The following is an 11,933-nucleotide window of genomic DNA, read 5'->3' as shown; positions in this document are numbered from 1 at the left end:
GTAATTCTTTAAAGTCCTGCTCTGTCATTGCTATAACCGTGGTATGCATATTTTCTTTAAGATAAAAATGAACAATTTATGAAAAAGAATTTCCTCCCTCCTCCATGCATGCAAGCTTTCATTCATTTAATGAATGTTGATGAGTTCCTATTATGCTAGACATTCTAGGCTGGAGAGGTCACAATGAACAGACACGGTGTTTATTTTCCAGTTGCTTGTAGTAGGGGAGGTGGGAGGCTGGGAGACAGGAGCACGTAAGAGGGAGATTACAACACAGTGTGAGAAGTACAAAGACATAGAAGGTGTGTGTCTGTAGGCACACAGGGGACAAGTGAAATCCATCCAAGGGCCCCTAACCAGTCTTAGGGGTTAGAAATGTTTTCCCCATTTAAAAACAAATGAAAGTAGAAGTATCCTCCTTCCCTTCCTAAATAAATAAATAGTTACACTGAGAAATATACGGGATTCAATCAGGTGGGAACCTGAAAGTCTGTGACATCTGAAGTGTGTAGTCCTCATATATGCAAAATGCAAGAGCATTTCAGAATAGGGATGTTTAATTTGACATAAATATTTATTAATTCCTAAGTTCATTCCAGAAAATATTTGCCATAGCTAAATTGGGCAAATAGCAACTTATTTTTTTATTTCTTAAAATGTAAAAGTAATACATGAACATGTTTGAATAAAAGTTCAAACATCACAGAAACAAACAGAGGAAGAAGTGAACTCCCTACCTAGCCCCCTCCCCCTCATTCCTTAATTTTACCCTCCTAGCCAAAGATGAGCAATTAACAGTTTGGTTCATGTCTTTTCAGAGATATATTTATATAAAGTCACATTATTAGCATCTTGGTATGATTTAACCTAATATTTAACCTAATTCAAATTATCCTACACATATTATTCTGTGACTTTCTCTTTTCTTTCTTTTTGAGACGGAGTTTTGTTTTTGTCGCCCAGGCTGGAGTGCAATGGCGCAATCTCGGCTTACTGCAACCTCCGCCTCCCAGGTTCAAGCAATTCTCCTGCCGCTGCCTCCCAAGTAGCTGGGATTACAGGTGTGTGCCACCACGCCTGGCTAATTTTTGTATTTTTAGTAGAGACGGGGTTTCACCATGTTGGTCAGGCCGGTGTCAAACTCCTGACCTCAGGTGATCCGCCGGCCTCAGCCTCCCAAAGTGCTGGGATTACAGGTGTGAGCCACCTCGCCTGGCCGACTTTCTCTTTTTCTTTAACAACACATCTTTAAACTTTGTGTGAACAAACAGAGATTAATCTTATTTCTTTGGCACATGACATCTCTAAAAGCATTATTAAAAAATACTCTTGAGAAGATAGATTAATGCTACAGCAGAGATGCCAATGATGGAAGAGTTGCTGGAAAAATTACTAATAATAAGGGACAATTTGAAAAATAATTCCTGGTCACCTGAGGTCAGCCCAGAGGCTCAGTTCTTTCCAAAAGGCCCAGTGTACATGGTTAAGAAGCTTTTCAGTATGCAAACAAAAGAATGCCCCTGTCCCCTTCTCCCTGCTGGGCTGGCTTTTGCTGGCTGGTGTAATTTACCTTCCAGCCACCCAGCGCTCTCCAACTGCACTGTGCCAGGCTCCAAGCTGTCTGGAAGAGAGGCTGGCTGGCTCCAAGACCCAGAGGCCACAGTCTGAGACTCAGATGAAGTTTTTGTGGTTAACAACAAATGTTAACTTATTTTCTGATGACTGCTGGAGTCTTGGGATACTACCTGATCCTCCTAGATTGTTGTCTAGTATAATTTTTCATAATTTGCTTTTTTTCATAATAATGCCCTAAGAGGGCAATTTGAGTAGAAGCAACATTGGATTTATGGTTTAAACATTGCGTTTAAACGTCCACTCTCTCCACTGTTTATTAAAATGGATAGACTGGCTAAATCGCATATCCTCACTGAACCACAATTAGTTTTAATAGCTATACAACTGGAATAGTAAAAAAATGTGTATCTGTCATTTATTGGGTGCTTCCTATATGCCAGGCACTGCTTTTAGTGCTTTACATATATTAACTCATGTAATAGTCATCATAGCCCTAGGAGGTGGTTATGACCCTATTCTCACCCTATTTTACAGATGAAAAAATTGAGGTGCAGGAAGGTTAAATAACTTGCCCAAGGTCACACAGCTAGGGAGTGAAAGCAAAAGGTGCAGTGTTTGAAGAGGAATGAAGAGAGAAGTTGGAGTGGTTTCAGTAGCTCCACTTGGCCACCAGAGCTAGCCGGGACAAAGAGTTAGGGAACATTCTTTATTCCTTTCACTTTTTTTTTCTTTTCTTTTCTTTTTGTTTTTTGAGACAGATTCTCACTCTGTTGCCCAGGCTGGAGTGCAGTGGGTGAGCTCAGCTCACTGCAACCTCTGATTCCCATGTTCAAGCCATTTTCCTGCCTCAGCCTCAAGCCATTTTCATGCCTCAGCCTCCTGAGTAGCTGGGACTACAGGAACATGCCACCATGCCTGGCTAATTTTTGTATCTTTAGTAGAGATGAGGTTTCACCATGTTGGCCATACTGTTCTTGAACTCCTGACCTCAGGTGATTCGCCTGCCTTGGCCTCCCAAAGTGCTGGGATTCCAGGCGTGAGCCACCGCACCCTACCTTTTCCTTTAACTATTGCCCTCATATCAGATAATTAAAATTTTAGAGCTGGATGGAACCTCAGAGATAAGAGATCATCTGGGGCAAACCTCTCATTTTAAGAGGGACAACAGTAGGTCCAGAGCATTGAAGGGATTTGGACAAGGCTCAAACTTGCTGATAAGAGTGCAGGGCAAAGATTTTGCTGACTATGGTCCTGTCATTCCCTTGGTTTTCTCCATTTGGTTAAATACCGTCAACAATTTAAAACCACTGTTTATTGTGGAAAAAGTTAAACATCTACAAAAGTATAACGAACCTCTGCATCCTGCCTCCCAGGCTTCAGCAACCATTTGGCCAATCCTGCTTCATCTATCTTCCCACCCACGTCCTACCGCCCCTCACCCCCGCTCCACTGGAAGATTTTGAAGTGACTCTCAGGCATCATAGGATTTCATCATAAGTACTGAATATATCACTAAACTATAAAGACTCTATTTTTAATGTTAGTACAATGCTATTATCACACCTTGAAAATTATCTTGCTTAAAATCATCAAATATCCTGTCAGTGTTCAAATTATCCCATTTGCCACACATATTTATTTTTATAGTTGGTCTGCAGGAAGCAAGTTTTGAACTTATATTCAGTATAAGACACTGTAGAGGACACAGAGATGGCTAAAAAAAAAATCCCTTTGGTTCTAAACAGTAAAGTGTGAAGTTGAAAACCTACTATTAAAATGGAACAATAGTGCACTATAGTCCCGTGGTGCAGAGGGAGGCAGCAGTGTGGAGGTTTGCCTGGGTTCTTTTTATTCTATTCTATTCTATTCTATTCTATTCTATTCTATTCTATTCTATTCTATTTTTCTTTTCTTTTTTTTTTTTTTTTTTTGAGACGAAGTCTTGCTTTGTTGCCCAGGCTGGAGTGCAGTGGTGTGATCTCTGCTCACTGCAACCTCCATCTCCCAGGTGCAAACAATTCTCCTGCCTCAGCCTCCCGAGTAGCTGGGATTACAGGCGCCTACCACAATACCCAGCTAATTTTTGTATTTTTAGTAGAGATGGAGTTTCACCATGTTGGCTAGGCTGGTCTCGAACTCCTGACCTCAAGTGATCCGCTGGCCTTGGCCTCCCAAAGTACTGGGATTACAGCTGTGAGCCACCACGCCCAGCCTGTTTTATTTTATTTTATTTTATTTTATTTTATTTTATTTTATTTTATTTTTGAGATAGAATCTTGCTATGTTGTCCAGGCTGATCTAGAACTCCTGGGCTCAAGTGATTCTCCTGCCTCAGCCTTCTGAGTAGCTGAGACTACAAGCATGGGCCCCAGCTGGCTACCTGGGTTCCAAGCCTACCTCCACCACTTCCTAACCAGGTGATCTCAAGTAAGTCACCTGACCTTTCAGTGCCTTCCTTTCCTTATCTGTAAAATGGGGCTAATGATAGACCTACCTCAAAGGGTTGTTTGAAGGAGAAATGCGATAATACAAGCAAACACTTCCATCAGCACATGAACCATCAGGATTAATTAATAAACATTAGCTAGTATTATATCTTGATATGGTTATGGCCCATAAATAAGTCTTAAAGTCACTTGTGTAGTAAAAAGATGGGTATTCCGATCATTATGCCATGAATATACAATTATGTATTATTATAATGATAATGAGAATGATGATTATTTTGGCCAGAAATTTTTTTTTTAATATGCAAGTCAATACTATTGGTGTTTTTCTTTCTTTCCTTTTTCTCTCTCTCTCTCTTTCTGGAGAGAGTCTTGCTCTGTCACCCAGGCTGGAGTGCAGTAGTGTGATCTCGGCTCACCGCAACCTCCGCCTCCCGGGTTCAGGCGATTCTCCTGCTTCGGCCTCCCAAGTAGCTGAGACTACAGGCACGTGCCACCACACCCGGCTAATTTTTGTATTTTTAGTAGAGACGGGGTTTCACCATATTGGCCAGGCTGGTCTCGAACTCCTGACCTCATGATCCGCCTGCCTCTGCCTCCCAAAGTGCTGGGATTACAGGCGTGAGCCACTGTGCCCGGCCCCCTATTGGTGTTTTTCAACTGGCTTAAGCTCTCTCTCTCTCTCCCTGACACCCCACAATCTTCACACCTTCCTCCGAAGCTGAGGTCAAAAGCATTCAGTACTTGCAGCCACATTTCCAGGGCATTTCTGTCCTAAAGGGCCTTAGGGATAGAAGAGACCTGATTCCTAACTGAAAAGGGTGGCAGCAGAGAAGTTTCCACAACCCCTATCCTCAGGATAACCATTCATCCTGGAGTGCCTAGTTTATGCCTTTTGTTCTTTTTCACTACTAGAAGTGTCCTAGTATGGATGATAAATTATATGATCACCCTACTTATATGCAACTCAAAATATCAGGTGTGTTTTAAAAAACACACCTTGTAGAGTCAACCTTTCCTCATTTATCTCTTTCCTCTTGCCTCGGGGCCCTGCCAAGTAAATATCCCCATCTCCAGAGTCACTTTAACCACTGGAGGCCTGTGGTCTAGTGATCAGAGACTCCTGTCGCTCGGAATGGTTTGTGCTACAGCACCTGTATAATAAAGGCCATGTTCATGTTGCTATTTTTCCATTGTGTTAATAGTTTCTGTCAATCAACAATGAGGGATAGATGGCTCATGCCTGTAATCCCAGCACTTTGGGAGGTTGAGGCAGGCGGATCTTAAGGTCAGGAGTTTGAGACTAGTCTGTCCAACATGGTGAAACTCCATCTCTACTAAAAATATAGAAATTAGCTGGGTATTGTGGTGGGCGCCTGTAGTCCCAGCTACTCGGGAGGCTGAGGCAGGAGAATTGCTTGAACCCAGGAGGTGGAGGTTGCTGTGAGCTGAGATCATACCACTGCACTGTAGCCTGGGTGACGGAGCAAGACTCCATCTCAAAAAAAGAAAAAAAAAGAATGAGGGGCAGTCCCTAATCTGAGATCATTTAGTTGCAAATGTTAAGAATTGCATACAGATTATAAACAGTTCTGTCTCCCCAGTCCCCCACCAATCAGGAAACTTGATTTATCTTTACTCTTTCTTGTGTTAAACACATATTTACTCCTTGTATTTACTCAACCATTTAAGACTTTTATTCTTAAGAATAAAAAGAAGGGCCGGGCGAGGTGCTCACGCCTGTTATCCCAGCACTTTGGGAGGCTGAGTCGGGCAGATCACCTGAGGTTGGGAGTTCGAGACCAGCCTGACCGACATGCAGAAACCCTGTCTCTACTAAAAATACAAAAAATTAGCCGGGTGTGGTGGCACATGCCTGTAATCCCAGCTACTCAAGAGGCTGGAGACTGAGGCAGGAGAATCGCTTGAACCTGGGAGGTGGAGGTTGCAGTGAGCCAAGATTATGCCATTGCACTCCAGCCTGGGCAACAAGAGCCAAACTCCATCTCAAAATAAAATAAAATAAAATAAAATAAAAATAAAAAGAAGAAGAAAACCAGGTTTTTCTCCTGCAGCAATGTAATGTAACTTCTTTATCAGATCAGAAGGAAAATAATAAAAGTAAAAAGAGTCGTGATGTTCACTATGAGATTAACATAGATTTGGATTATACAAATTTATGACAATAATAATAATATATTGGATTTCCTGGGGCCAAAACAAATCCTGATGAAGTAAAAAACATAGGGAAAAGCCTCCAGATGCATAATTTGTCAGCAATTATGGTTTTGTAAACACAGTGCCTATTGGGTGCCTCGCTTGCCTGGCTTTGTTTTGGGCAAGCCCTTTGTTTGAGACTCACAGTTGACTTATAGTACAATTTCCTCAAATAATTTATTATTTAGTAAAGAGGCTGTGACAAGGTTACAAATAATTGTTATATAAGCCAGAAAAAGATGTATGACTTAAAAGATGTCTGAACCATGTGCTAAGGAGATTTACGGAACTCTAAAGTTTAGAAATACTCCTAAATCTGGGAAGCAACACAGATTTAGATAAGATGCCCTATTACTTTATGTATGTATGTACACATGTATTTCTGTGCAGTGCCTTTGTTGTAGGAAGTTCTCAGGAATGATTGTTGATAATTATGAAAAAGTTACCTATTAGTATCATATTTTAAATACTCATATATACATTGGGACTCTAGGGTTTTTAAATTCACCCTACACACTTCCATTTCTCACTGGACTTGTTCCTTCTGGTTTCTAATGTTCATTCTTCCATCTTGGCTTTAGATTGTGTTTCCACTTCCCTTTTCAAATCACCCTCCCCCCTCACCTGGATCTTCCAGATCTGTTTTTTTTTTTCTTTTTCTTTTTTTTCTCTTTTGAGACAGGGTGTCACTCTGTTGCCCCCGGCTCAAGCGATTCTCCCACCTCAGCCTCCTGAGTAGCTGAGAATATCAGCACACGCCACCAAACTCAGCCAATTTTTGTATTTTTTGTAGAGACGGGATTTTGCCATGTTACCCAGGCTGGTCTCAACTTCCAGGCTCAAGCCATCCTCCCACCTCAGCCTCTCAAAGTGCTGGGGTTATAGGAAAGAGCCACTGTGCCAGCCCAAGATCTCTTTTTCTCTGGTGCTTTCAGCGGAGCCTACAAACACACAGGGCTCCCCAATCTTCCCTTAATCTCTTGCCTCTTCCCCCTCTTTCCTCATACCACCAAACCTGAAAACTTTCCAAGAAATATATCCCTGGGCCTACTTCTTCACTTCTAACATATTGTTCAACCCACTGCATTCTGAATTCTGGCCCCACACACTGTGTATGTGTGTAGTGGGTGTGTAGGTGTGACAATATGTGTTTAAAGTTACCAAAGACTTGTAGGTTTAGGGACGTGAGATATTACAGTAATTAAGCACAGGGGCTATGTCAAGGGTTCCAATCCCGGCATAGGATTCAAATTTTGTGCCTTCCTTGTGCCTCAGTTTCCTCATTTGTAAAATGGGGAGAACAAGAGTATCTACCTGGTAGAGTTCTTGGGAACATTAAATGAGTTAGTGTATATAAAGAATTTAGAACTTTGGTAGACGTTGTCAGTTCTTATTATGATTACAAACTCCCACTGATGCTTTTCTGCCCTTATCTTATTTGACCTCCCTAAGAGATACGATACAGTCGAACACTCCAGCTTTCCTGAAAATCTCCTTTTGCCACAGCCCTTTTTTGCCTTTCTGACCTCTGCTTATTGGGATCCTTTAAGGGGTATTTTTTTTTTTTGAGACAAAGTATTGCTTTGTCACCCACGCTGGAGTGCAGTGGCACGATCTTGGTTCACTGCAACCTCCGCCTCCCAGACTCCAGTGATTCTCCTGACTCAGCCTCCCGAGTAGCTGGGACTACAGAGGCCTGCCACCACATCCAGCTAATTTTTGTATTTTTAGTAGAGACAGGTTTCTGCCATGTTGGCCAGGCTGGTCTCAAAGTCCTGATCTCAAATGATCTGCCGCCTTGGCCTCCCAAAATGCTGGGATTACAGGTGTGAGGCACCATGCCCGGCCCCTTTATGGGGTACTCTCTGCCTGTCCCTTATGGGTATTCCCCAAGGAGAGGACATCTTTCCTCTGTTTTCTTTGTAATGTACATTTTATCCGGAGTGACCTCATGCAAATCTGAGGCTGCAGTCCCCTCTCTGCAGCCTGGTCCTGTGCTGAGCCCCAGGCTTCCATATCTAGTGTTAAGAAGTCTGGCCTGGTGCAATGGCTCATGTCTGTAATCCCAGCACTTTGGGAGGCTGAGGTGGGAGGATCGCTTTAGCTCAGGAGTTTGAGATCAGCCTGGGCAACACAGTGAGACCTCATCTCTTTAAAAAAATTAGCCGAGTGTGATGGCATGTATCTGTATTCCCAGCTACTCAGGAGGCTGAGGCAGGAGGATGGCTTGATCCCAGGAGTTCGAGGCTGCAGGGAGCTATGAGGGCACCACTGCACTCCAGCCTGGACAACAGAAGGAGACCTTGCCTCCGAAAAAAATAATTAAAAAAAAAAAAAGTCGGCCGGGCACAGTGGCTCATGCCTGTAATTCCCGCACTTTGGGAGGCTGAAGTCAGGAGACTGAGACCATTCTGGCTAACATGGTGAAACCCCATCTCTACTAAAAATACAAAAACAAAATTAGCCAGGCATGGTGGCGGGCGCCTGTAGTCCCAGCTACTCGGGAGGCTGAGGCAGGGGAATGGCGTGAACCCGGGAGGCGGAGCTTGCAGTGAGCTGAGATTGCACCACTGCACTCCAGCCTTGGCGACAGAGCGAGACTCCGTCTCAAAAAAAAAAAAAAAAAAAAAAGTCCACGAACATCTCGAAACAAACAGGCTCAACTCCAAATCCTTCACTGTCCACTAACAAGTACCTCCATGTCTTGCTGGATGGGAGCACATGTAGCTCCACAATAGTTTTGGTCACACAGGCCTATTGAATCTTAACTTCCTTATTCATCCCCTCTCACTATTCTCACCTCTGTGGACTTAATTCAGTTCCCTGTTTCTCCTGTGGATCACTGCATTAGGCTCCTTACCATTTTCTTCCTGCCTTAACTTTTGCCCCCTTTCAAGTCACCCTTCACTGAGTTTCTTCACTGTCTTTCCAAAAATGTAAACCTTATCACAACAGGCTGCAGCTTAAAGTCCTTTAGTGACTCCCCGTAGCTCAGAGGATGAGGTTCTCATTTCGGAGTATTTACAGTTCTTGTCTATCTCTGTGGCCTCGACTCTCCCCACTCTCCTCCAAGCCCCATTTCCTTGCCTGGGCAGCACTCCTTGTTCTTCCTATTCCTTATGCTGTTTCCTGCCTCTAGCCCCGTGCGTTTGTACTTCCCACTGCTGGAACATTCCTCTCTCCTTTCCCTTTCCCCCATCCTGATCCTTCAGAGTCTAATACCCACCTCTCTGGGAGGCCACACGAGCTCATTGGACAGGTGCTCCTCTGTGTGCAAACATCACTGTGCATGGCTCTGTTAGAGTACTTCATGCCATGTAATTTTTGCCCCTTTATTCATCTCTCCCCTCATTTGCTGGAAATCCTGTGAGGGCAGCATCTGTGTCTTGTCTAACTTGGTATCCCTGACACCTAATACACTACATCTGACACAGAGATGTTCAATTAATACTGAATGAAAGCTGGAACGAAGACCATACATTATCTCCTTTCAGATTCACAAACTGTGAAGTGGTTATTGTTAGTATAGAATCTAACCGGGGGATTGTATTAATCTATTCATTTCTTCAACTTTATGGACAAAAGACTTTCAGATGATTGCTGAAAACCAAGAAAAGCTATTAAAAAGCAAACTTGAAAAGGATTATACTCTTGTTGTAGTAATTCCACCCCTGGTTAGGAATGCATACTTAATAACTAATCAGAAGCAGGCAAGTTTTATTCACCAAGACATTAATCATCAAGTAATTTATGATAGTAAAAAAATTGGAAAAAAAAGAGAGAGAAATGATTAAACACCCAGAATTATGGTACATCCATAAAATTGAACATTATACTGCCATTAAACAGTATGTTTCCAAAGGATTTTTAGTGACCTGTAATAATGCTCATGTTATTTGTGAAAAAGCTGGATAGAAAACTGAAAATATACCAAGATCTTAAATTATGTAAAGGGAAAAAACCCTCACATATAAATAGAGAAAAAAGAAAGGAACATATTAAAACAAACTCCTCAGTGATTGTATCTTGAGTGCCTTTTTTGTTTTTTATAATTTTTGGTATTTTCCAAATTTTCTACAATAAGCATCTTTTACAGTCAGAACTAAAATATTTTCAAGTTCGAGATTTTAGCTGTGTTAGTTGTATTTGTGTGGCATTATTACTCTTTCTTCTGTTGATGGTGCATCAATTTTTCTTTGGGGATGCACCCTTCCTCATCTCAGGCCTCTGGTGTGAAATGGATACCTGACCCCGGCTTCAGGGGTGGGCACATGACTCAGACATGGCCAATCAGCGTACTCCATCCCTCTGGCTCCTTCCCAATGGGCACATGACTTAAGCCAGGTCAGTGAGACTCGGTTTCTCCCATAAACTTTTATAGGAGATGTTTATGGGGGCAGGAAAACTCTACTTCCGTTGGTACTAGTGAGCTGTAAGCCTAGAGCTGCCCTGAGTGTATACAAGGTTGGCAAAACAACACAGGAAAGTATTGAGGATAAAGGTGGAGGAAAGTGTACGTGCACTTGTGCACACATGCATCCACACACACTCGCCCTTCAAGTCCTGATAACTTTGAGTCCTTGGATCTAGGAAAGTCTGAAACACTATCATCCCTGGACTTTCTGGTTATAAGAGCCAATACATTTAGGCTTCTTTATTTGCTTGCTTAATTTAAGCTGCTTCTATAAGTTGCAATCGAGAGTCCTTGCTAAAAGAATTATGAAAACAATGAAATACATGAAGCACAATCCCTGAACATGCCCAGGACTATCACAAAATACAGTATAGAATTAATCCATACATCCTACCTGAGATATAAAACATTTCTATCATTGCCAATGTTCCATTGGACACTGCTGATCTATAATATAGTTCCTTATATATTACAGCATATATGTCCACTCATAGTGCCTTATATATATGCTTCCTTTCTTTATGTAACAGGCAGTGGGTATTATTAAAAACAGCTAACAACCCTAAAGGTACAAGTACTGGAGGCTCTCTGTTGTGGCCAGCATTAAAATTTTAATTCCTGGATCTAAGGAGATTTAGCGTGTCTCAAGGTTGGGCTGGGAGATATTTTAGGGTATGGTTTTTTTTTGTAATCAGTACAGAAGGATTTCAATATTGTGTCAACCAATAAGGCCAAATTGGTGTGTACTGGCTGAACATAAGCTCTGTTAGCAGATATTATAGTTTCTTACTTGAGTACCTATTTTCCCTGCTGGACTGTGAATTCCCCTAGACAGAGACTTTGTCTTACTCATTTATGTAGGTCTTATGCCTACCTAGGTGCTCAAAAGATATTTGCTGAATGAAAAACAGGAATGACAGTCCAACATGGTATAACTCCCTATTCAGTTTTTTTTTTTTTTTTTCCTGATAGAAGTTCCTTGCCTAGAATTAAATTGCAGTATGGTCTCTTTTCACCCACTCTTTTGAAGATGTTATCCTCTCCAATATCAGCTGATTGAAGAAGAAAATTGTAAATTTTCTCTCTCAGGCATAATGTTGATATTTTAACTCATAGTGATTTTTTCTTAATATAAAATGAATTTTAGAAATAAATCAAGATCCCAGAAACTTATGATTGCTTTGAGTGGTATCTTTTATCTGTCATCCTAAGAAAAACATGAGATCTGATGGCCCAGAGCACAGAGACCTTTTGTATTTCAGTTCTCCTACAGCCGCATG

Source organism: Gorilla gorilla, chromosome 3 (genome assembly GCF_029281585.2).
Source record: "Gorilla gorilla gorilla isolate KB3781 chromosome 3, NHGRI_mGorGor1-v2.1_pri, whole genome shotgun sequence".
NCBI classification, from domain to species: domain Eukaryota; kingdom Metazoa; phylum Chordata; class Mammalia; order Primates; family Hominidae; genus Gorilla; species Gorilla gorilla.
Note: the sequence above shows the minus strand (reverse complement) of the source record.